The sequence below is a fragment of the Haemorhous mexicanus genome, chromosome 1, assembly GCF_027477595.1.
Source record: "Haemorhous mexicanus isolate bHaeMex1 chromosome 1, bHaeMex1.pri, whole genome shotgun sequence".
NCBI lineage: Eukaryota > Metazoa > Chordata > Aves > Passeriformes > Fringillidae > Haemorhous > Haemorhous mexicanus.
The window spans coordinates 69,642,649-69,667,421 of record NC_082341.1 but is presented as its reverse complement, the minus strand read 5'-3'; the positions used below and the strand labels follow the sequence as shown (position 1 = coordinate 69,667,421).

The following is a 24,773-nucleotide window of genomic DNA, read 5'->3' as shown; positions in this document are numbered from 1 at the left end:
ATTCAGGCCTCCTCCCAGTCCCCATGGGGATGGCATGTTGATAGGGTCTTAAAAATACAGAAGAGGGGAAAATCCCACTCCCACTCCTGCAGCAACTCCACCAACTCCTCCATTTCTCTGAGGGATTTTTCCCCTCCAACCCAGCACTCTGGTGCCTTTATCTCCATGTGCATGGAAGTCCCTCCCCATCCACCTCAGAGATGAGTGCTGTGCCAGCAAAAGGCTGCGTAGTGTTTTCTGAAACCACAAGCTGAACATGGGTCAGCACCTGAAAACATCACCTCCTCCACCTGCTGCTCTACCAGGTGACTGACATCAGGACACACTACTGTGTCACAGCTTTTGCAAGCATGTGCAGAAAAACTGCCCATAGAGGAAAACCCTGAACTTGGAGCGCATAAAAAAATTGTACTTCTACATGCTAATAACATTGCACTAAAATCCTCTGAACTGAAGCACCTTGATGAACAGTAAATAGTTGTATTTTAACAGCTGTTAAAAAGAAAAGCTATGGAAAACCTCAGTCGAAGTAGTTTTTAAGAGATGTAAAAATACAATAGAGAAAAATCCCAACCCAATTCAGAATCACATTTGTTCCTTTATATCTTCATTTAATACTTATTTGGAAACTTCCAGAAGTTTAGATTGTAATATGAATTTAAGCATCACTTAATGACTTGGCTCCAGCTGAATATATCTTCATTAGGCAAATGTGTCTTATTTTGTTCTGATTAAGCAACAGTCATTTTTCTTTGCCACTGTTATTTGAAACAATCCCTAGAATGGTCCCCAGTAAAGCAGTCATCCCAGCTAAACATATTCCCCTCAGAATGAACCCAGGAAATTCAGACAGGGTTCCTTCTTTGATGTCCGCTAACTGTTTAATCTGATTCTTTGACTATTTATAAAAAATCCCATACTGCCAGTGATAACACCTCACACCCAAATTAATGGTCACAGATAAAGCAAAAGGAACTTCTTGAAACCTTTTATATTGTTCTCAGTAAAGACAATAATGTAGATCTTTTCAAGGCTGAGGAAGAGTTAATCCTCATAAGTCCTATTAAAACCAGTAGGCAAATCCCTAGGAGGAATTTGAAAATTTCAGCCCTGACTTGTTATCTTGTTGTTCTCACCTAGGACAAGCCACAGATCATGAGGGAAAGCTCACTGTCACAGACAGGCATTCTCACCAGCCAGGAGAATGCTGTTACTTGGCACAATGATATTACTCAACATGCAAATTAAATATGGGTAATATGCCACAGGATGAAGGCCCTGTAATAAACTGTCCAAGGAAGGAAACGCCTCCCGCTGTGTTTCCAGAGTACCATGTAATTTACAGTCACTGCTGTGAGTTCTGCATGAGAATATTAATGACTACATTTCTCAGCCAGAAATATTAAAATCATTATTACCATCTGAGGCTGTAGATAGACAACAGGCTGGAAAGAAAAGGGGTTCACTGAAAAGGACATTATTTTCTAACTAGGAAAAAGAAATTATCATCTTAATCCAGAATCTGCTTTACTAGCATACCCTAACAGTAAGAACAGAAATAGCTGCTTAAGTAAAGCATAGCTAAACATTAGTTGAGTTCTAGGACTACATTTTTTAAAATTCTATTCAGTAAGGTAGCTCTTTCAGATCCCCACTGGCTTCTGGAAACCTTGGGCAACTTCATCAGCTGGTACAAGGAGAGTTTGTGTTTCTGTTCAGACATTTCTCTCAGTAGGCAGACTATTACCTCACAATTCAGACCATCTTTACATTATCAGCCAGTGTAATAATGTCAATGAATTTGAGAGTGTTTTAAGCTATAAAGTTCTGTGCTTCTACAGTGTCACTGTTGTGAAAGGTGACAAAAAGATGTGCCTTCTGTGTGTCCATGCTGATGATTAACTTGGCCACACACTCCAGTGAAGTGAAGAAGGAAAATTTACTTTAACATTTTAACTTCAGCTGTGACCACACAGTCATAAAATAGGAGAGCTAATCAGCCTGGCACAGCAGCAGACCTCCGCTCTGAAAAAACTTTGCTATCTTGTTAAGTCAGACACCAACTATACCATCAGAATTCAGCATTCCAAACTACTTTAAAAAGAAAGGTGGTTTAGTGAGGTCTCTGTATTTTATTATGGATGCAAACATACTCATGCAGTGACCTGGGAATCCAATAGGAAAAGAGAATTTTTAAGGTGATACAAACAAAAAAACAAAAGCAAACAAACAAAACAGAAATAAATGTTGCCAAGTAAGAACAGAAACAGGGAAGTTTTCTGAACATTTTCAACTGATATATATACAAAAATACACATCAGCTATACAAAATTGATATGTGGGGACCATGCCAGTCCCAAAGCTGTTTTACATTAGTGTGTTAATTTCTGTATTCTATGTATACCAGTAATGGACCAGACTGAGCAAAAAAATGTGGGTCTCTCCTATGACACTAACAACTAGTCAGAGAATTCTGACCCCCGAGTAATCAGACATGAAAACAGGTATTTCTGGGAAAAGCTAGAAGCAGAGTGAGCCTGGGGTCTTGTTTGACCAAGGTGATAAGCTGTTCTTCTGAGGAAGAAACTGGTAGAAGCAGATGGCTGAGCAAAGCTCAGTGAACTGCCAAGGGCATGCATGACCAAAGGCAGTTTGTACAGTGTGATACAACATGCTTTACCCAAACTATGATGGTCAAAACTGTCTCACAAGAAGATGATTTCCAGAATTTTTCTGGGATTTCCAGAACTGCAAGGAGCCACAACTAACAGAAGACACATATTCTGGACCTCTAAAATCTTTGACAGAAGAATGGGTCACTCTGAGGGGCTGACAGCATCTTTGCAAGAGACACCCAATCCACAAGGGTAACTGGGAAAAGTTGAAGGGTACATGTACACAGGCTGGCACAGACTCAAACTTTTCACTGTCCATGCTCCACGTTGGCTGGATTTGGAGCAGTGGGAAATTTGCGTAAATGCCAGAGTGTGGGTAGAGAAGGTGAGGCTGTCAACCCTAATTTATACAGGTGTGCCCTCAGACACTCTGCTTCATTCAACATTTTACTCTCTGACTGCAAAAAATGCATTAGAAAAACAGGGAATGCTGTGGTCATCTGTCTTTTAACTAAATATATGTTCATAAATCATTCAGCACTTGGAGATACTTGGTTCCTGATTCTTATGCATGTCAAAACCCATTGTAGCATTCTTGCAAGGGCAAGGAACTTTTCTGTTGTTGATGGCACAACAAGGGCATAAAAAAGTGTGTGAGTACCAATAAGAACTGAGTCTACATCTTTTTAAGGTCAGACTTGGTTCCTGGCCTGTGGTGAAGCACTCACTTCTACTGTAGCAGTTAAAAGAGAATAAAACAACTTTATAATAGGTGATGGTGGCTGTTCACAGCCATGCACTCAGAAGCTTGGGTAGAGCTTCCCCAGGCAGAAGTACAGGGCATGTATTGTGAGTCTGTCACTTCCAGGAGGCAAGGACACATCCAGGCAGAACTGTGAGCTGGGCTCTGCAGTGGGTCTGCACATGTGCAGAAGACATACACTGGGTTTCTACATGGTCTGCAGCCTTCTTGAAAGTATTTTGGTTTGGTTTGTTGCTGCAATTGCTTTTGCTCCAACTAGGAATCCTTGAAGAAGTCTGAAGTGCTCAAATTCTTGAGGAGGGGGTGGGGACCAGAATGAAAGACACGACTGAAGAACCTGAAGGTAGAGTTCCATTAGCCAAAGAGTACATCCAAGCATTAGTCTAAAAAGCCAACAGCCCAGACTGAGGGAGGGCAGAGGAGGAGGTTGGTTTTTTTTCCTCTCTGAACTAAATAACAGAGTAGAAATCCTCATCAGTGACTTGCAGAAAGCCCATCTGTTTCAATGCTAAAATCGAGATTTCCACCACTAATAGTGGCTGAGGGCAGAAACAGGACATAATGAGCAAGAAATGAGAGAGTCTTTGAGAATTTTTACCTCAAGCTGGCAGCATTTTGAGGAGTCCTTTGTTGTTCTCATATGGCATAAGGTACTGAAAATCAAATATGTTTAAAAGGACTAAAATTCAGAAGAGTTCTACAGCTAAGGTTTATCACTCCTAATGTTCCTCTTTAAAGTGTCCCTGCAGTGCAGAAGGTGACTTTGTAAACACAGATTTTCTGTGCAACATTCATTTTCCTTTTCACTTTCATGTCAGCTTTGCTGCATTTCACACGGCTACACTTCGAAGTAACCCTCAGCATGGCCATATCAGTGTGGCTTAAAACATCCAACCTGGATTTTTTACTTTTTCTCAGAAGTATTTTTACCTTCTTTAGAGACCATTTCAATAGCTCAAGATAATTCCTAATTCTATATCTAACAATTCAATTTATTTATGTACAAAAGAGCAAGGATAGACTGCAAACAGTCAGCCAAGCAGAGCAGAAGGCTAAAGAAACTCATCTGGAATAAATACTTCAGGAAAAAGAAGTCTCACCTGGTAATGACATTAACCTGAACAGCCAAAGAGATATTTTGGCTAAGCCTCATCTGTGGAATTTCATTTAGTTTTCACTCACCACTCTTGTCACTAGTTTTTAAAGTCATGTGTTTGAAGCGAGTTACCTAACGCCACATCTGGGCTCACAAATAGCTGGGATGAATGACAGAAGCACTTAACCCCACCACATTTACAAAAGAACCCAGAGGTTTAGATACAATAAAAGCTGTAATGACAGAATCTTAGCTGAAATATTCAAAAGTGACTTGAGGTACTTAATGACCACCTTTATTTTTTGCAAGTGCAGAGCATTTGCCTTAAGTAAAGCAGGCTCTTCGGAGAGCATAAGTTGAGCAATTGATATCACAGATGGTTTTTAACATGTTGGTCCATAGCCTGAAAAATGTGGTTTATATTTTTAAAACATGGCCGTATCTAATGAACTTGTTTAAATATTAGGCAGAACAGCAAACATGGCTTGGAAATCACAGAAGAGAATATGACAGGATGCAGACACAGGAGCTCAAGGTGGGAATGTGCTACAAGCCAACTCATACGTTTTAGGACAAAAGTCAGTATTGCCCCAAACCAGAACTTTCATTTATCCCATTAAAAAGCTGCACAATGCTACAAACTTCACAGGTAGACCAAAAACTGTGAGAAGGGGTGAACTTGCATCAGATTTAGGGGGTAACAGAATTTAGTTTTCAGTCCTGGTGTCTCACAAACAAATACATGTACAGTAAATATATATGCACTGTTACATTTTAACTTTCCACAACTTTACCTTAAAGTAGGAGGTTGCTTTAAAAAATGCATTAAGCTTGACAGCTGGAAAAAAATTTATTAGTAATAAGGCTGATTTAACATTTCAGAGTACAGAAGATTTTATTTCAACTTAAGAGAGATATCAAACTTCCACCGTGGAAGATCTAGACCATCAGTGCCAAGAAATGAAAAAGCTGGTAAAGGAAAGCAGAGTGTGTTTGAAATGTTGCTAGAGTATTAAAATGTTAACTGTAGTTGACCCACATGCAAGGCTCAAATCCAGGAGTATGAGCTGTGTTGCAAGAACAGCATACGATGTTTCAAACAGGGCTCAGTGTTATTGCCCAGTATGTGGACTGATAAATTACTCACACTCTTCCAGTATGAAAAAATTTGACCAAAAAAAAAAAAGTTCTTGCAAAACTGAGTTTTTTGTTTTGTCACTGATGAAATCAGAAGCTTGCTCTCCCACCGCTGTGAACTATGCCAGCCACATCACTCCTCATGCTTCCATGGAGCTTTACCCTCCAGGCCACAGTGGGATTTTGCTCTATTGTGGGGCAATGCAGCCAGGTTTTGCTGCTGCACAGTTAAGGCCAGAACACAGAAATGTGCGGTGGCAGCACATCACTAAAGAATTACTCATTCCCTGGGTTAAGTAACAAAAGGTCTTTATCTCAGGAGTTAGGTCTACTAGGACCAAACACTGGCAAGCAGGTTATTGCCTTATTCCCCCGCAAAGCAGAGAATGTGTTTAGTAGATTTGTCTCATCCCTCATCTGCTTGTCACAAAAGCTGAGCACAGGCTAGTACCCTTCAAATCTTCTGATGTTCAGACTGGAGATAAGAGAATCAGAAGCATGGCAGTCCAAATTCAGAGAGACAGAGCCTGAAAATGCATGCACACAGCTTTTACCTTAGGTGCACTCATTTCCAAAGCAAAATTTTCAATACTGCAGACACCAAACTCAAAACACACTTTGAAAACAATTCTAAATAGCAACATTACATCACTGTAGCTATTCTTGTGCTGTGAGATGCAAAAAAAAGAAATGATTCAGAAATATCACTATCAAACCTATTCATTAAAATGCCCTTTCCTTACCTCACCATGTTGTCCCACTTGGAACTCATAAGAACAGTGAGTTTGACAGGATTAGGACACTGCCTTGGAACACGACTATTTTGTTTGAGCAAACGAAACATGCAGTGTTCCCTTTACCTCATGCACAGTTTCTTGGCATGTGTCTTAAGTACAAGTCAGCTGCTCTACACATTAGTATAGAGCAGGGGCAGAAGCACTGAAATGCAGCCATCCCATTTTCAAATTTCTGATCCATACAAGACTATCAAGACACAGGCTTTATAGTGCTACTGAGCCCTGCTGATTTCATGTGCTACCACAGCTGCGTGTAGCCCACAGGTGTTCTGAAACCATCAGCCCGTGTAAAGGAGGTGAGTTGCTCCTGTTTGCTTGCAGTTTTGGCACCAAAAGAAATCATGGGTAGTTGCTAAAGGTATCCCACCTGACTTCTCAGAAGGGTATCCAAAACAGCGTAAGTGACCAAAGTCCCTAGGGGGCTTTCAGGATTTTCATCAGGCTTGGGGCAGGGGGTATGACAAATTCCATGGGTAACACCAAACTGCCGTAGTGTGAAAGCAAAATTCTCTTCAGTCATTTAATCACAGTCTGACAGGGCCAGAAGAAGCAGTGCTGACTCCTGGGAATGGCCAAAGCTCAAAACTTCGCTCCTGTTACCAGAGGTGATGGATGTGGGTGTGCTATGGGAGAACAACATACAGGAATGGAGTCAGCATTCCCTAAGCTACTGATTCACTCCTCACTACCAGTCTGGATGGGGTCTGAATGGGTGAGGAAGCCATACCATTCACCAGAGAACTGTGTCCAATTGGAAAATTAGGTCTTATGTGTTTATGACTAGGAATGTAGGCATTTTCCCTAGAAACCACCTTCTGCTGGTGGGCAGACACCTTGCTGCAGTCACCTGCACGAACTGATTTAAAATAGTGCATGGGCTCCTTCCAGGGTCACTGTGATGCTTGGTCCCACAATTTTAACAGGTCTCCAAGACACGACTTCTCTGCACGTCTGTAACACACACACTCCAGTTCCACATATCTGTCTTCTTTCAGTTCCCATCAAACAGCCCTCCTCCACACCTCCAAAAAAATAAAAATAACAAAGCCAACCCCACTTATCTTAAATGGCAACTTCATGCAAGGTTTCAACCCAAGGTTATTTTTTCCTACCAGTTGTTTCTTTGAGAACAGATGGCGTTTGCAATGGCTGAGGATATATCCTATTTTTAAGTGTCATATGTTTTTACTCTTCTGCAGTGGACTCAGCAATCAGAGGAAAATGCCACAAGAGATGGGCTTTTTACATGATATACAAACCACACTGTCTCATGCCACTCAGGAAATTATCTCCTATTGCAAGTGCCCAGCAGCCATGGTGCCTGTATCCACCCTTCTGGTGCAATGTTTCCTGCCAGTAATGGATAAGGAACAACCTGCATCCGGCAGTGCCAACTCAGCAGAGCACCCAAATATTAACACAACAAAACTGGCAGTGAGAAAGTTTAAAATTACACACCATGCCATGATCTAGTACATGGTGTCCCAGAGAACACACCCATCTTCCACCACAAAATTCATTATGAGAATACCTCATTTTTTGCTTGATTTTCTTTTTGGTGATTTCTTCTGCACACATCCTATTTTGACAAGGTAGCAGCTCCCTCAGAAAAGGAGAAGCAATGAAAAATGGAGTCAAGATCTGGCATGTTATTTAGATTTGGTGTTTCTTATACTGCAAATTTCTAGGATAAAGTCAGCCTGACATTGCAAGTAACTGCAAGCTCAGACTCCCTCTATTTTGATCCATCTGCACAAGAACCCACTCTTATAACAGAAAGCCACCTGAAAAAAAAACTGACCTAAAGTTTTTAAAACCTGCCAGAGAGATTAGACCATGTGTTGGACTTTGCTAACGTGGCTAAACAGCTTCAGGGTCAAACGTGGGTTCTCATCCATTTGCAGAGGCCTGGGTGTACCTGAAGTCAGTGTTTGAAAGCAGCCACACGAACAGGGAAAAAATGCTGTTGTGAATGCTTAAAAGGCATTTTAAGGATTTGAGCACAGCCACAGTGAGTCATTCACCAAGGAAACACAAAAATTGACATCTATAAACCTCTGTCAAAGGCCTCTGGGATGCCTCCACTTGGGTTCATGCTCCTGAATAATTTCCATTTTGGTTCTCTGTCAGGCTGAGCACTGAAGCAGCAGCAGCTCAAAAGCAGTGCTGCCTAAGGCAGCTCTGGCTGCCTCCCTCTCTCACTGCCACCCCCTCAGGTCTCAGCAAGCCATGCAAAGAACTTCGAGGCAAAGGCTGGTATCAGTGGCCTGAGGGAGTGATAGCTGATGGCACTGGGATGGATGCCCCCCAAAAACCCTGAAATTCAGAAGAAAGGAAAATAAAATCAATCTGGAATCAAACTTCCCGTGTGAATTCAAGCAGAAGGAGAATGAAGAAGGGGAACTTTCCACATGTATGCTTCACACCAAGTCAGCAGGACTCAGGGGTGGAGAGTCTCTTATTGTTTTCCACTAGTTCCAGGTATTGAACTAGGACACTGGAGACCACAGTTTTCCTTTCTGATGAAACAGGAGCAGGATTTGATCTTAAGACAATGTCTCACCCACAAAAATATTTTGAAGTCAGAAGCTAGAGGACTTTTGAGTCTCTCCTGGTTCCTCTTCTTCTAACAAATTGTGGTGTCTGTTTCTTGGCTGCTGTGATACCAAGCTATTCTCCCTTTCTTTGGCCGCATGAACACACACTGTTTGCCAAAACCCCAAGCTGATCTTCTGCTCTGCCTTCCTGTCACATGGAACAATGAGATGTTTAGATGCCTACAATATTTGGAAAAACAGAAAGGAGACACTTCTGAGAAATTTACTGCTTGCTTACATCTGTATAGTTTTAGAACAACTTCTTGTAACAGAGAAGTCTCAGAAGGAAACAAAATAAGATCTATTCCTAGAGAAAATGAAGCTGCTTTACCATAAATACCATAGGCAAAAAAAAAAATAAAACCTCTTGGGTACCCTTACAGCCAACTTACACTGTCCACTCCCTTATTCGTGAAGTTCAATGTTTCTGCCATTAGGCTGGGTCCTCAGAGTATGTCAAAATAAGTTTGAGTGAGCACATCTGAAACTTGCTTGTAGGATAAATGTCCTTTGGTCTCACATACACTTATTTTCTTGCCATTTTTCAACAGCATTTTAAAAGCCAGTCTTGCTAGATACTGATCTCCATACTAGAGCTATTTTGTAGCACATTGCTTCGAATTTATGAGGCTACTTGTCAAAGAAGGTGCTCAATAAAGTCAGTCTTAAGAAATCACATAACCACAGAGAGTAAAATCTGAAAAAACTCCCATTTCGGGCAAGCTGCAGAAGCCAGTTCCTTTCTTCCGAAAGGCCAAAAGCATGGTCCATAACCCTCAGTTCAAAGAAATAAAGTGTTGTATATTCTATGCCCAAAAAAGTCAGGAGATGCCTGTAAAAACCATGGTTTTTTTCCCATGGATTGTACGCTCCAGGATCTACAGCGTTTTCCCAGAGCTTCCAGCTTCCTTCAGTGTATAGGATGAATTCAACTTTGGACACAAAGGCGGCATGTTAAAGCAGGCTCTGGTCTGGTGGGGCTTACAATCACAGAAGTTGGGAGATGATTGGTGCTTCCCTTTGATGATAAACCTAGAGATAAGGTACCTATCCAAATGAAAGTTGTCATGGACTGCTTCCCTGCATACTCACACAGATCTGGAAGCTTCATAGGATAAAGCAAAAGGCCCTCTTGCTTCCCTAAATCTCTTCCTGTTAGGTCATCAGGAAAGTGTGGCAGCAGAAAAGAAAAAAACACCTATGTGCCAAGTCCTGTATATGGGGACCTCTGGAGCCGCGACAGAAGTCCACAGAGAAGTTATAGAAATGCTTCAGGTTTTTTGGAGAAACTTGTTTTGTTCAGATCCAGAGGTCCTCACCCTAAAACTGAGCAGTGCAGAGAGGGGCTGATACTTAAAAGCGTCCACGGTCAACATCAAAGAAGGGCGTAGCCAAAACACCTGACCTGGAAAAGAGCCCTAATTCCAACAATAAATTTTACTGAGAGATGGAGCGGTTTCCCAAATTGCCTTGAAACGGTAGACTTGTAATAGTGGCAATTCTGTGCCACTCTGAAAAAAAAAGATTTTACCCATCTCTGGACACAGCTTCTCTATATCACAGAGTTGCCCAAAACTCCTAATCCACCATCCTCAATGTACACGTGCTTCATTTTCCAGGTGTCCATTTTGGGACATTTGGTACATGGATAACATAGGAATTCCCACCTCCCACTGAAGGTCAGTGTGAGCTGTACTTTTAATGTGAATGCAAGAAGAGAAAAAATTATAAGTACCTTGGTCCCCCATATCCCAGATACAGAATTAAAGATCAGTGGGCACATCCGGCAGTAACAGCTGTAACTTCTGTATCTCAGTGGCTCACGTACAAGGACACCTCACATCAGTGGAGAGCTAGCTGTGAGCAGAAATCCACTTGTGTCCATGAACAGCTTACAAACTATGATCAGAGCACTTCCAGTCCCCTGAGCAAGGCCTGTATTCAGTGCAAGGCTCAGAGGATGTGTATGAAGTAACGTGAAAGAGAATAAAAGGAGATGAAAAACCACAATCCACCTGGACCAAGGTGAGAAGTCCAAAGAGAGAAAATACAACGTGACCACCTACATGAAGATTGGTTAATGCAAACACACACACACAGAGCAGAAGAAAAGGATGAGGGAACAAATCGGGAGTTTGGACAACTGAATTTAAACCAGGCACATCTAAACATTTAGCATTTGGTCTTAAAAGACATATAAACATACACATACCTATACTGAAAACTGATTCAGGCAACTCCTACCACTATCAAATAAAAATATGTATTTATATGTTCACAAATCTTCAGCCAGGGCTATTCTAACCTAAGCTCCTTTCCCCTGTGGACATAACTCATACATGGTATACTTACACAGCCCTAGGCAGTGAATTAAAAACACTGTTTTATTTACAGTTCTGTAGCAAATGATTCACTGCAGATATACGTCTACTTTTCCATTAAATATTCATCATTTGGTGGTTTGCTCTTGCTGCCATAAGGCAACGCTGTGGCAGTTCCAGGGCTTAGATAACAGCAACAACTGCCTTAGAAGTACTTAGAGTACCCACCTCTGCAATAATGCAACCTATTTAGCAAGAACTTACATTTTGAAAAATATTTGATTTTCTTCTCAAACAGCACTTTGACCTAAAATTCATCATCGGGTACTGAAGCCTCTTTGATGCTACCGTCATCTGGTCTACTCCTAGCACTGGTCAAGTTCAGTGGGTGGATGGGCAGAGGTCAGTTTTATGAGGTTCAACAAGAGGAAATTCCCATTCCTGCATGTGGGTCACAATGATCCCATGCCATGCTACAGGCTTGGGGAACAGTGGCTGGAAAGCTGCCCAATGGAAAAGGACCTGGGGTGCTACTTAGCAGAAGGAAGTCAACAGGAAGGCCAATCCTGGCTTCCTGGCCTGTGTGGCCAGGAAAGGACCAGGGCAATGATCATCCCTCTGTACTCAGCACTGGTGAGGCCACACCTCAATTCCTGGGCTCAGCTTTGGGGCTCTCACTACAAGAAAGACATTGAGGTGCTGGAGCATGTCCAGAGACAAACCCAAAATGTTTGTGATAATAACATATATTGCCTCACTCACTACTGAAATACCAGTAAATGCACACACATTTTATACAGTAACAATGGGATTTACTGCTTTTGTCCTGAACATGGAGCTAACAATGTAGCTAGAAAGCCTGGAAACTTTTCTGCAAAATTTCAGATATTCCATATATTTTCTGAAGTGTGTAGCTTTTTTTTATTTTTTTACTTCCCCTCTTGGTCTTGCTCAGTCCCACACAAAAGTAGGGAGTTTTATTTCAGTTGAAAACTGAACAAGATCTTACTTCAGGCACTTAAATACAAGGGACTGGAAGCAGTTGCCTCTGAAATCTCACCACAAGCAGCCACAGAGCTCCACTGACCTGGATTTTTCTCTTAGCTGATGTTATACCACATACATGGTTTATTACACAGAAGAAAATCAGGGACCAGTTTACACTGATGTGTCTTCCTGGGCTGTTGGGACAGGTTTCAAGCAGGCATGTGTTCAGCAGCCACACATCAGCTGACTGATGAGAGCTCTCTGGGTCAGCCACACTGAACTAGCAATTTCCAGCTCTACAGAAATATCTGTTAAAACTGATGTGTAAGATGGATGAAGTCCATGCTGGCTTTAATAAGAACAAAGGAGAAATTTTTACCTTTTAAACCTACTAGAAGAAATTAACTTATAGCTGTGTACTTGCCAGTCCTGGTACCCTGGCACCACTTTCTGTCAGTGTTAGATGACTGCTACAACATTATTTAGTGGAATTTGGGTTAAAAATTGTCAACATATTCCCCAGACAAATACTTCTGTGAATATGTAAGAAAGGGGAATGAAATGCTTAGAAATATCTCCCCCTAACCAAACACTGTTTGGGATGTTTGTTCCAAGCCAGTCACACTGCCCTGTGCTGCTCCTTCCAGAAGTAATGGTATCCATCCTACAACTGAAAAATGATTCCTGGCTTTCAAACTCTCAAAGGAAATACTTTCCATTCTGTTCCTGAAACCAGTCAATAGTGCAGTACACACAATTGCTTCTAACACAACTTCATGAAGAGCATGTGTAGGCACTGGGTGAGGGTTACCAGAAAATGACCCCTTTCCAGGTGGAACATAACATTTTTTTGCCCAGACACCTGTTTAATTCTCTGCTGAGTACACTGCTAGGAATGTATATCTGCTTCAGAAAGAATCCTTAGTGAAGAAAGAAGTCATGAAATGAAACTATGAAAATTGAACACATATTTTAGAAAGCTGCTCTGAACTGATGTTTGTGTTGTGCAGAGGGTTCTGTATCCTGAGGTTTCCTTAACTTTAGTCTGCTGTGCAGTTCCAGCATTGTGGAATATCATGGACGACACAACCATTTTGTAAAGGGGAGCCAAACAGTCCATAATCAAGATTTATCTGCATGGACAAAGAAGGTCAAAGCAAAAAGGAGCCTGTCAGCCACAAGCAACACGGACACCAGAACACCAGGCTCATATCTCTGGGGGCCTGAACTTTTAACGAAGTTTTTTTTTTTTCTCATTACATAAATTCTATGTAGAGTAATAAAATTTACTTTACTTTTACTTTGAAATCTACCAAAAAAAAATGTTCAACAACATCCTCTTCTGGAAAATATAACCACCCTGCATTCACTGCAGAGCTGTCAGAGCTCCAAACTCCATCATCACTTGCCATCATGGGAACACCAGGCACCCAATCAAAATCCAGCTGAGAGAACAGAGGAGGATGGGGAGCCAGGCTGCACCACAGACTGGTAGCAGGGACATAGAGACTCTACCCTTGCTCACACAGGTAACAAATCTTGCAGGATTTGAAAAAGCCACCACAGTTAGTGCATGTTCACCAGGGAAAAGCATGCCCTTAAACCAGGATATAGCTCATGACAGGCAGCTCCTGCTGTCAGAAGGGAACTCTCCAGGCAGGGGCAGTGACCACTGAAAGCAGCTGACCCCAGTCTGCACACACTCACCCTGATCCCTGGCCTGGCACTGGCAGCAAACCCGATTTCTTCTCCCCAGGCACTGGCAGAGGCAGAGCAAGCAATGAAGACACAACCGTTCTGCAGTGCCCTTGGCAGGCTGCTGCTGCCCAAGGCAACAGCCCACATCACCTGTGCTCCCAGCCGGCCCTGTTTTAAAGTCAGTTTTCTGTGATGTCTTCAAATGACTCTATTAACACCTCAAAATAAGTCATTTGGGCCCCACCTAAGGTTTGGAGAGATTTTAAGAGTTGCCTTGACTCATGAATCTGCAGACTAAATGCAAGTATCGTCCAGGAACATTAAATCCCACACACAATTGTGACAACATTGATATTATTGCATAGAACAGTGCCCACTTGAGTCATGCTTTAATTCAGTCATTAGTATTTTCATGGAAAAAGGCATATTTCCCCCAACCCTGTTTCACAGAGTGGAAAGTGCACAGGAAGGATTTATTGCACATAAAAATAAACTGCTATTTGCATGTCAGAAAATGGCTGTGGGAAACTGAAATACTTCATATTCAGAGCAGAAAACAAACAAAAGTGAATTTTTTCCAATTTTTATAAATAGGTTATTTGCAAGTGATAGCTCCATTTCCCCCCCTAACAAAACAATAGGCTTATCCATTTCTGTGTGGAGTATAACTATCAAGTCTGATGCATTGGTTTGATTACTGTGAGAATCAGCAAAGCAATGAGCTTTTACAGCCAAAGAGCCTTGAATTCAATCTAACCTATAGAGAAATACTCCACTGTGTCTTTGAAAACTTACCGAAAAAATAAAATTTAAAAAAATAGAAAAAGTCATTTGCACTCTATTTTGAGAGAAAAAGAGGTGTTTTCCCTTTTTAATTGGTGACCTGAAGATGTCAGCTCCTCTCTTACACATTATCATGCCATCAGTACACAAATTCAGGGCAATTATCCTAGTAAATGTGACTAAACGCTATCTAAGACACCAAAGTGAGAAAAAAGCCCATAAATCTCAATGCTAAATTATTTACATTACTGATGCAGCCAGATGTGCCTGTTGGGTGGGGATGAGAATGCTGCCCTTCAGCCTGTGTGCTCAGTTTGGAATCAGGGGTCAGTGTCTTAGCTTCTCTGTCTTCTCCATCACTTTTTCCCACATAAAGTGGAAGAAATAGTCCATCCTGCACCTACTGATGGTTCCAGTGCAATTATTTCCCCCACTGGATGAATAGAGCCGGCCTTGACTTCTCCACCATCGGGAGGAGCAACAGCCTCCCCCATTTCCCAGACAGAATGAGCTCACAGTGGATTTAGCTCATTCTTTCTTATTCTGGCAGATTTTAATGAGGTTGGGAAAAAACAATGAGCACAGATAATGAAAATGGTGTTTTGTGCAGAAAGTTAATTCAGTGTTAGTTTGATGGAGGGATAAAACAATTGACTCTGGATGGTGGGGTTTTCTGCTTCATCATCTATTTTTCTTAAGATAACAAACAGCTAGCCAAGTGCTCATTAATGGATAGTGACAAATAGTTTCCTGTGGTCTTAAAACAAAACATCAGTTACAGAGACTGTTTTCTGTTCTAGAGGCCAAAATCCATTCAATGCCATTCAGCATTGATAAGAAAATGAAAATATGGAATAAAAACAGGAAAAAAAATAGCAAAAGAAAAGCTCTTGTGCTTTCTTCACACCAGTGTGCTGCAAAATAGCCTAGACATTCAGTGTCCCTGTAAAATAAAAGGCCCTTTGAAGAGCTGTAGTCTGATCATTTGACCTGATCATCTTTGTTTGACAGGTCAGTAAAGGCTCAGGTGCCATAGATCAAAGCATAGAGCAGCAAGAAGGCCAGGCCATAACTTTATTGGATACTGCCAAGAAGGTTCACTCATGTCACTTTTTCTTTCCATTTGAACCCTTCAGCACTGACAAGTCAAGACAGAGGAGATTTCAAACCGGTTACCAAAAAATCACTTATGAAAGGCAGGAGATCTCCTGCCACTAGAGTGGCAGAGAACACCCCATACTCCTAAACCAGCCCATCTTTCCCTTCACTTGGAGCAACCCTAGTGAAAAAGCAGACACTGTGCTGGCAAGTGTTACAAGACTGATTCCTCACTGTAACAGACAGAAAGAGGAACTGGTTGCACCACTGGAACCTGTAAAATAACAGCAACCTAAAACTGTATCCCAAAACAGAACATTGCATATCTGGGGGCTATTAATCTGAAGAAAACCAAGAAACCTGCCTAGATGTCCTTGCAGGAAGTTTATAGGGTCTCAAGTTAAACAGAGTTACTGTATTTCAAATGGTGAAAGAAACACGCTGTTGAGCTGTGGGCAGAGTGGGCACCCACAGCCTGGCTGTACAAACACATCTACACCTTTCATTCAGTAGATGCGAGGTTTGGAAAACTTGGCTGTAAAAAGCACAAAGTCATACCCAAGCATGACCTGCTATTACAAGTTCCATGAAGCATTTCCAGTGGAAGAACTACCTCTGACTTGCTTTCCACAAGCAGATTGTAGCACTTTACAGAGCTGGTCTGAGAGGCCTCTGTGTTAGGCATTAGCTACAGTCACACAGCACAGCTGGTTTTGTGGATCTCTCCCGTAGCCAGCATTAGAGCACCCAAGACTCAGAGCTCTATAGCTCAATATGGGACTTAGACATTTCCAAAGTTCCATGGGGGTTGTATCCAAATGTCCAGTTTAGGGTCAATCTCTTGTCCCTCATCCCCTCCTTCACCAACAGAGACACACCTGTACAATGGGGGAGCAGTACAACTGTATCTAAACTAACATAAAGAGGGTTCAACACACTCAAAAAATCTCCAGTATAAGCAAGAAAGCTTTTTCTAGGCAAGTGTAATGTAGACATATCCTTTTTAAACACTCTCCATCCAGGTCCAGCAGGACAAAGGCTGCCAGCCCCTTGCACCCACTGAGGGTGCTCAGAGACAAAAGCCCTGCCCCTGTCACTCACAATTGTGGACTGCTGTGCCAGCACAGAATAGTAAGTGCACACACAGCCACAGCTGCTGGGCTAGGTTGTGTGCAAGGCAGCTCATCGTTTGTGAAAGCTTTCTCTGTCTGCAGAATGCAACAGCAGGGTCTGATTTTGTCTTTGCATCTGTACACTTGTTGAACTTACAGAGAATGTGAAAACAAGAAGCACAGCAAAAGGTGGCTTTCTGTAAGTGGAAAGCTCTCTCCAGAAACCTGATTTCTCATGACAGCAGAGGTGATGTTTGCTTGTGCTGTTGTATTCCCACTGCATCCTCATATGATCCCCCCCACTTCATCCCAGCTGTGTGGTCATGCCATGACAAACAAAACAAGGCCTGTCAAGCCATTTCAGGTTCAGACTATCATTATTATTCACCCCTGCAGATACTGTGCCTTTTGGACAGATGGGTGGTTTCACAGGAACTGCATGAGTTATCTTGCTACTGTGTAACCACAGTGCCAACCACAAAGAAAATATTTCCGGCCACATTAATATTTAATATAAGCATTTTCTTCATGTGGAAGGAAGGATGGCAGGGACCCCTATGAGACTATTCTGAACCACACCATCTACAGCAGTACCACCTCACTCCAGTAAACACTGTCCGTAGCTGATATCTCTCAGAGGCAAGACTTATCAATGTAAATTCTATAACCTCATTCTGGGTGAGTTTACTGAAGTCAGAAATTAAATATAAGGACTCCTATTAGTGTGACCTCTCCACATTTTGGGTCAGATACTAGTGGAAAAAAAAGCTCTCCCTTTTCAGTCATAAATTATGTGCTTAATTATCCAAATGTCAAACTATGCCTGCAAATAACTAGGAAGGTCAGATCAGACTGAGAAAGACCTTTGAAAGCCAGTTTCAGGAGCCAGTCCTTTCCACAGCAGACATGAGTACATTGCAGTTAGAACTCACTGACACTTCTTGCAAGTTGCTTCTACAAGGACCATGAGCAAGGGAAGAACTTCTCTTCCCATCTGGAAATGTTAAGGAGCCTGGGATACCAGGGTCTGTTCTATGTACTTGCAGGTAGACAGGATTTCAGTTCCAGCAGTCTCCTATGTGAGCGTGTAACATATGGAGTAGGAGGTAATCAACTGTGTCTCATTATAGAGAGCTGTTCAGACTCCTCATCACTAACCACCTTTCACACTCAGGACAATCTCAAGGGGAATAAACCCAATGGAGTGTGGAACAAAGGATGAATTAAGGCACTGGGTGTTTTGTTTGAAGTATTGGTCACAGTAGGAAACTAATAAATCAATATTGAATTGCAAAGGGCTCCCTCCACACAAGGACCACGGGCCATGTTATCATGGCTGTAAGAAGAGACATAACAAATGACATTCTTAATGGGAGTAAGTATTAGAGCTCAAGGGAGACTCACCCTGAATTTTGCTCTTGTTTTTTTTATTGACTGTGAACAGGCCGGGTCCATCTTCACAGACTCAAAAGAATGCTGCAGGTTCCAGCGTGATTTGGATGAAGGCCAAGGTGCTTATAGAAAACATGAACCTTCAAGAGACAAACACACACAAACACACACATTCCCTGACTACTTCTCCTGTCAGCATGATGTACCTGGAAGCAGCTCACATGGAAACCACTGGCAAAACGCATCAGCCTTGGCAGCTGGCAGACAGCCATGGTCCCCACCCTGCTGTAATCCTGGGGAATCAGGACTGCTCCATACACTGGCACCCAGCACAGCTGATCCAAGGACCATCTGGCCAACCAGTGGGGCAGAGATCACATGCACTGTCTGGCACAGCTGTCAAAAAAGATCTTCCACACATAGATTGCACATTTGATTTGCCAGGTATGCCAGACCTAAGAAAACACTATGAAGCCCACCAGGTAGTAGGAGGAAGGCTACAATATAAACCTTCCCAACCTTGATGTCACTGGAAGATGCCAGCTTCCTCACCTGGGTAAAATCAAGCCAATAGGTCTTGCAGCAAACTGCTTTGCATCTCCAGAAAGCACAGATGCAATTGTTTTTCCACCCAATGCTGTCCTTGCTCTCTTTTCCCATTGTGGGGAGGAAACATTCCTGGTTGTTATTCCTGCTGCATGAGTTTCTTCTGCTCTCTCCCAAAGTAGGTCACTGCATTATGCTCTCTACATCTCAAATCATCCACTAATTTTCTGTACAACTCTCCTATTCTCTCCAGACTGTTTTTTGCCCCACTGAACTCAAAACCCATCCTTTTTGATAGCAAGAGTAGCAGCAGGCCCCAGCTGTGCCAGCCCCTCAGTATTCATAAAGAAGTAACCCTTGAGCCCTGCATGTCACCACACAGAGGTGCAGAGGCTCCTTCTGCAGAGCAGAATTGGCACCATGAACAGGACTGTGCCTGTGCCATTTTCCTCCAGCATCAGCTCAACTTATCCCCACACAGAAAGAGCAAATGAGGTCTCAGTGAGACCAGATCAAACATCCCATTTCCCAGATACTTTAAGGGACAACATGATTGACTGAAGGGATTTAATTGTGGCTGAAAGGAAGAATAACATCCCTTTGCCAAGGAAAAGGCACTACCTTCAACCACTTCATGTGTAAATAGTTGCTGGCTGTGCTTTCACTAAACCTCCAAGCTCATTAGAACTTAAATGCTAACTCATGAGAAAAGCCCAGAACACAGAAACATGGCAAGGAGACATCACAGCTTTAATCCTTCATAGGATTAGCTAGTTTAAATTTGATGAGACAGAAGGAAAAATAAAGGATACACGTGAAAAGACACCTGGTTATATCACCTCAGCAGTTCCATAAGTGACTTTTCTTGTACTATTTTCTTTTTTTTTTTTTAACATCTCTAGGGATCTCAAGTGAGTCAAAATGTCCTTTACTCTCACGCACAAGAGGAGCTGCAAAACATGTCACAGAAGTTACGTCTTTGAAGAGCCAAGCACAAAAAACCAGATTCTGCTGTAACACTAAACTGAAATTACACAGCACAAACCCTGAGCTCTCACCTAGCACTGGCACCTTTCTTTTCTTGTTTCCAAACCTGCAAGCACTGCTTGGATGTGTTTTGTGCACCTGTCATCTATTCTCCAGAGAAAGAAAAAAAACCTTGGGGCACAAAGGTTCATTTAACAGTTGAACAGAGAGAAGGAACTGGGTGAGAAATGCTGGCGTCAGATATGAGCAAATGAGAAGCCAAAAGGGAAGTATTTTGCAAAGTGCTTTGAGTGGCTGGGAGTGGTCAAAGAAAGTTGTGCAAGACTAAAAATCAGGAAGAAACATGTGGTCTCTACACATCCATGAAGTGGGAGAGGAAACAGATGATCGCCAAAGACACAAACATTTGTCAAATAGAACAAATTGAACTCCTCATTTTTTTTTTATATAACTTTTAGTTTCCCCTCCCACCATGAGTTTCCCTATGTGCTTGACTGTATCACTCAGTCCAAAACCAGAGTGCTTACACCTCACATTTATCTATGTGACCCTTTTCTCATAGATATTGGGCATACAACTTTCCCTAAAGCCAGGCAGTAGATATTCACTATTAGTAACCATTGCTTTTCCAACTAAACTGAAGTAAGCATTCATCTCTGAAAATTTAACCCAGAGACTTTCATTCCACTCCTCACCAATAAAATGCATAGAGGGAAGAGGTTCTGCAGGGATGAGTACAACAGTAAGCTAAAAAATAGCTGGATTTATCACATCCATCTTCTCCTTTTAATTAGGGAATAATTAGAAGAGAGATACTGGAAGCAAAATCAATTTGCTCCTCTTGATTTGCCATTTTGTTTAGTGACAATTTGACTCCTAGGACCAAATTATCTCTGGGGAAATAATTTCTCTTACTTGAAGGCAGTTTCTCCAATAGACAAGATGCTTACCTTTCTCGTGGCTGTGTGATTCCCTTCTTTTTTCCCTGAAATATCTTTAATTTCAGAGCATTTCTCCATTGGCCCTTCCAATGATATCTTCAAAGTCAGGAGCATTTGCTCTATACAACTAAGCTTCTCTTCATACCTATAATTTTAAAGCAAATTAGAAATTACTTTATCAGCAAAACACAAGGGAAAATACAGTTTTTGATTATGCAGCATTCCAATTAGAAGAAAGAGCAAGGGAGACACAGTGACTGATTTGAAGTCTATGTGACAGAAGAATGACCTTCCATCAGACCCATAATTCATTATTATAGTTCCCCCCCCCATCTGGAAGCCAGTCATATTGCTAGAAATATTATACATCAGCACAACTATTTAAGTATACTTATTCCAAATCACGATCAAAAGATCATCATTTATTTGGGTTTTTTTTCTTTACCCTACAAGATCTTTAACTTTATTTGAAACTTAGGTCAAAATAAATTTTGAGGATTATGGGTTTAGTTGAATCCAAGCTGTTTGGAATTTATGTTCTGCTTCTCATTTTTAGCCCTGCTATTCCTGCCCAGGATTTGCCACTGGGAACTAACCAGGAAACCATTTCTGGTTGGTTTTTTTTTTGGTTTTGTTGGGTTTTTTTGAGGGGTGGGGAGAGAGATGGGGGTGGGCGTTGAGGATCTTAAAAGTCATGTAAAAAAGAAGAAATGACCATCAATAGTTCCCAAGGGGAAGACTGGAAATAGATCTTAGTGCATCAGCTTTTCCCACACATTCAAAACCCACATGAAAACGGGAACCCACGCAGTAAAAGCCCTTATGAGCTTGTGCACCACTTAAAAATTTAAACAGTCCTCTAATGGAAAAAGATAACCTATTAAAGGCAAGAGTGCCCATCTAACAGCGTAATGTTCACACTGCTCAGACTGTTGCACCTCTCTGTTTTCCTATTAAAGTCCTTTCTGCTTTTTTGGTTTTGTGTACCAGCAACTGAGAAGCCTACCAAAAGTGTTGTTTCCTAGGAGATACCTCAGTTTCCTTGCTTGCCTGTACCTAGGGAACTGGAAGACACACAGATGTGACTGCTAGGCCATGGAGATGAAGTGCTGGCAAAACTAATGGGATCTGATCCACTGGCATTGTATTTCATAACTCTTCAGTCCTTTTGTCATTTGCATATACTAATCCAGCTTCCCACTTTCAATGTGGGAAGCTCTCTTCTTCACATTTTCCTCTGATTGGCATTACCTCAAGGCTAACCATGGACCAGCCACTATAAATGATCTTCTGGAAGGACAAAATCCACACCTCTTTTTACCCTGAGAATCCCCCGAACGAATATGGTCCACAGCAAGGGAATCCACTGCTGCTAGAGAGTAATTGCCCTCATTCTGGTGAAATGTGGCTTGAGAGACAGTGGGAACACTCATTACAGCTGAACATTCAGGAAAGGATTTCTATGTGAGCACATCTACCTTTCATTCTGGAGGCAGGCTGGGAAGTCACATATGGTGAGTTATTGTAGTTCAAGTGACGAGTGACTCCATCTTGGTGGAGAACCAGCACAGGATGACTGAGCCCGTCCAAAGTTTCTCTACCACTGTTGAAACATGAGAGTCCCACAGTCCCTACATCACCCCCAGACACACTGTCTTGTGTACCTGACACCAGTTGGGATGCTTGTTAGGAGCTCCTGGGAGTTGATACAATCTAGAATTACAGCAGCAAATTATCTCAGAAAGAAAGCAATCTTGTTTTCTTCCAAGATAGAGACAAAGTTGCTTCAGTAAAAAGTTTTAGGAGCTGCAGACGCAGCGTGAGACTGCACAGCCAAAAGCAAGAGCAGGCATAGGGAGAACAAGGAGGAAGAGAATCTCTCACATTCAATAGATATAAGTTGTTTGTAAGACTTGGACAAGACATGGAACTTCACCTTTGGCAACCTAGATGTTTCCTCCCATCACTACGAAGGCACCCAAGCAGAGTGGTGATGAAGGAAGGGTAAAAATTCTTTGAAGTACTCTGACAGAAAAAGAGAAATGTGTATGAATGGAGTTGTCCAAATGTTTTTGTGGAAGAAAATTGCAGGGTGAGTTTTTTAGTAAGGAGGATATTTTAATCCTTTTCTCATTTTTTGGTCTTTTTTTTAAATATCTGTTTACCATTAATCACAAACAAACATTTGGCACAAAGAGTTGCCTTGTTAATGATTCAGTGCCTTGATGCTTCCAGTGATAGGAAGTACTGAAATTCAGTGTTTACAGTCTGGATAACAAGCTGTCGAAAAGTAGCTGGGAAAACTCCTAACCTTTCAAGAGAGGAATAAAAAAGAGAAAAGGAAGGGGAGGGGAAAAAAGAAGATAAATACATAGACCATTTTACAGTATGAAAACAGACCACAAACCTCATTTTTTTAGTTCTTTGTAGGTTCCTTTTCAAATAGAAGATGCAACTTTTAAAAAGCCTGAAACAACACAGCTTTGCACTTCTCAAAAAGACTTATAAAAGACATTAAATTCCATGTGGCACACAGCCTTTTCCTATGCTGAGACTTGAAATGGCTGTTGTGTCAGTGAACACTGCTCTCACAGCCAAAAATCTCCCCCTGTAACCAGGCACAGCTGGGTGTTTGCCCAGGAGTAGCACCCCAGGCCTCCTCTTACCAGCGCCATTGGGGAAGCACCAAAAACAAACAGCTGCTACCACCACACCAGTGAAGTCCTCACCCTCCCACATAGAAACAGGCCTATGAGGGTAGAAATTGCATCATCCAGCAGTATACAGCTCTGTTGTCTTAGCTACCACGAGTTCTAATGTCATTATAGCGCAAGGATTTCATATCACCAGAGCTTCATACCTCCTTGATGTTTCTCGCAGGCAGCTCCTCTAAGCACTGACCGCTCCTGGTTCTTGCAGCAGTCATCTGACTCCAGATCCCCCCAGTCCACTCTTTTATACCACTTGTTCTTATTGGCTACAGGTGTGGCTTGTTAAGATCAGGCCTACTTCTAATCTTTAGTAATTGGTCCAGCTGCAACTCATTGGGGGATAAGATTACCTTCTATACTACCTTCGTTTACACATACTGTATCCCCCTACACAGCTCCCCATACTCTGGAAAACAGATCATCACAGTAGCTGGTCAGAAACAGAGATGGGTAGCCAAAAGTTTCTTTCTGTGTACATACTACATCATTGTATGATTTCCTCCTCTCATGGACCAAAGATGAGCTATGCAGCAGCACTCAAAGTGCCCACAGTGGCCTGCAGGTATTTATTATTTACTGCAGTCTCAGGAGGTCCACACTAAAAGCAGCCTGGGGAAGCAGGCTATGTTTTATCCACCACATGACCCACTTTCCAGCAGCTCTGTGAAGCACTTCTGTCACCAGCGACAGGGCTGACTAATGTTCAGTGAAGTAGGTGATGAGTTACGTGGAGCTAGCTTCCAGAGGAAATTAATTTCCACCAAGAGGCTCTGGCTACTTGAACTTTGTTTCAAAAAGGCTGTGCTTTATTGCAGTACAAGTTAATGAAGAAAGGTAGCTGTCAGGCTGCTGCACTCTCGGTGTTATCTCCCCGCCACCTTTCTTGCAGCAGCAGAAGCAGTGGAATGTGAACAACCACTGAAATGAGCTTCCATTTGCACTCATTTTAATGTTTATCTTCCTACTGCCACATCTACTGCACTACTATTACCATGGGAAATAATCAAACCTACTTTTAATACAATGCTGTGCATATGGCGACTCTGCCAAGACCATTCTCGAGCAGAGGAACAGATTGCAAAAAGTACCACATGCTCAGCCTTCTGCCTGGAAATTTAGGTAGGAGATAACATCTATATAATGCTCAGTACTCCTTAGGAGCACCCAATCTCAAAAAAATCCTTCTTTTTTC

The 24,773-nt window shown here is 42.0% G+C and overlaps 1 protein-coding gene across 21 annotated transcripts in view; it reads right to left on the bottom strand.

The window, feature by feature from the left end:
- The window catches only part of F13A1 (coagulation factor XIII A chain), a 206,647-nt gene that overhangs the window by 96,145 nt on the left and 85,729 nt on the right, over positions 1-24,773 (bottom strand). For 18 of the 21 annotated variants that reach the window (XM_059853015.1, XM_059853036.1, XM_059853053.1 and 15 more), the window contains 2 exons: positions 22,807-22,895; positions 20,880-21,015 (listed from right to left, as the gene is read on the bottom strand). The gene's annotated coding sequence lies outside the window, so the exon portion shown is untranslated. The remainder of the gene's footprint in view (positions 1-20,879; positions 21,016-22,806; positions 22,896-24,773) is intronic. The other 3 variants (XM_059852974.1, XM_059852984.1, XM_059853116.1) reach the window with 1 other exon arrangement.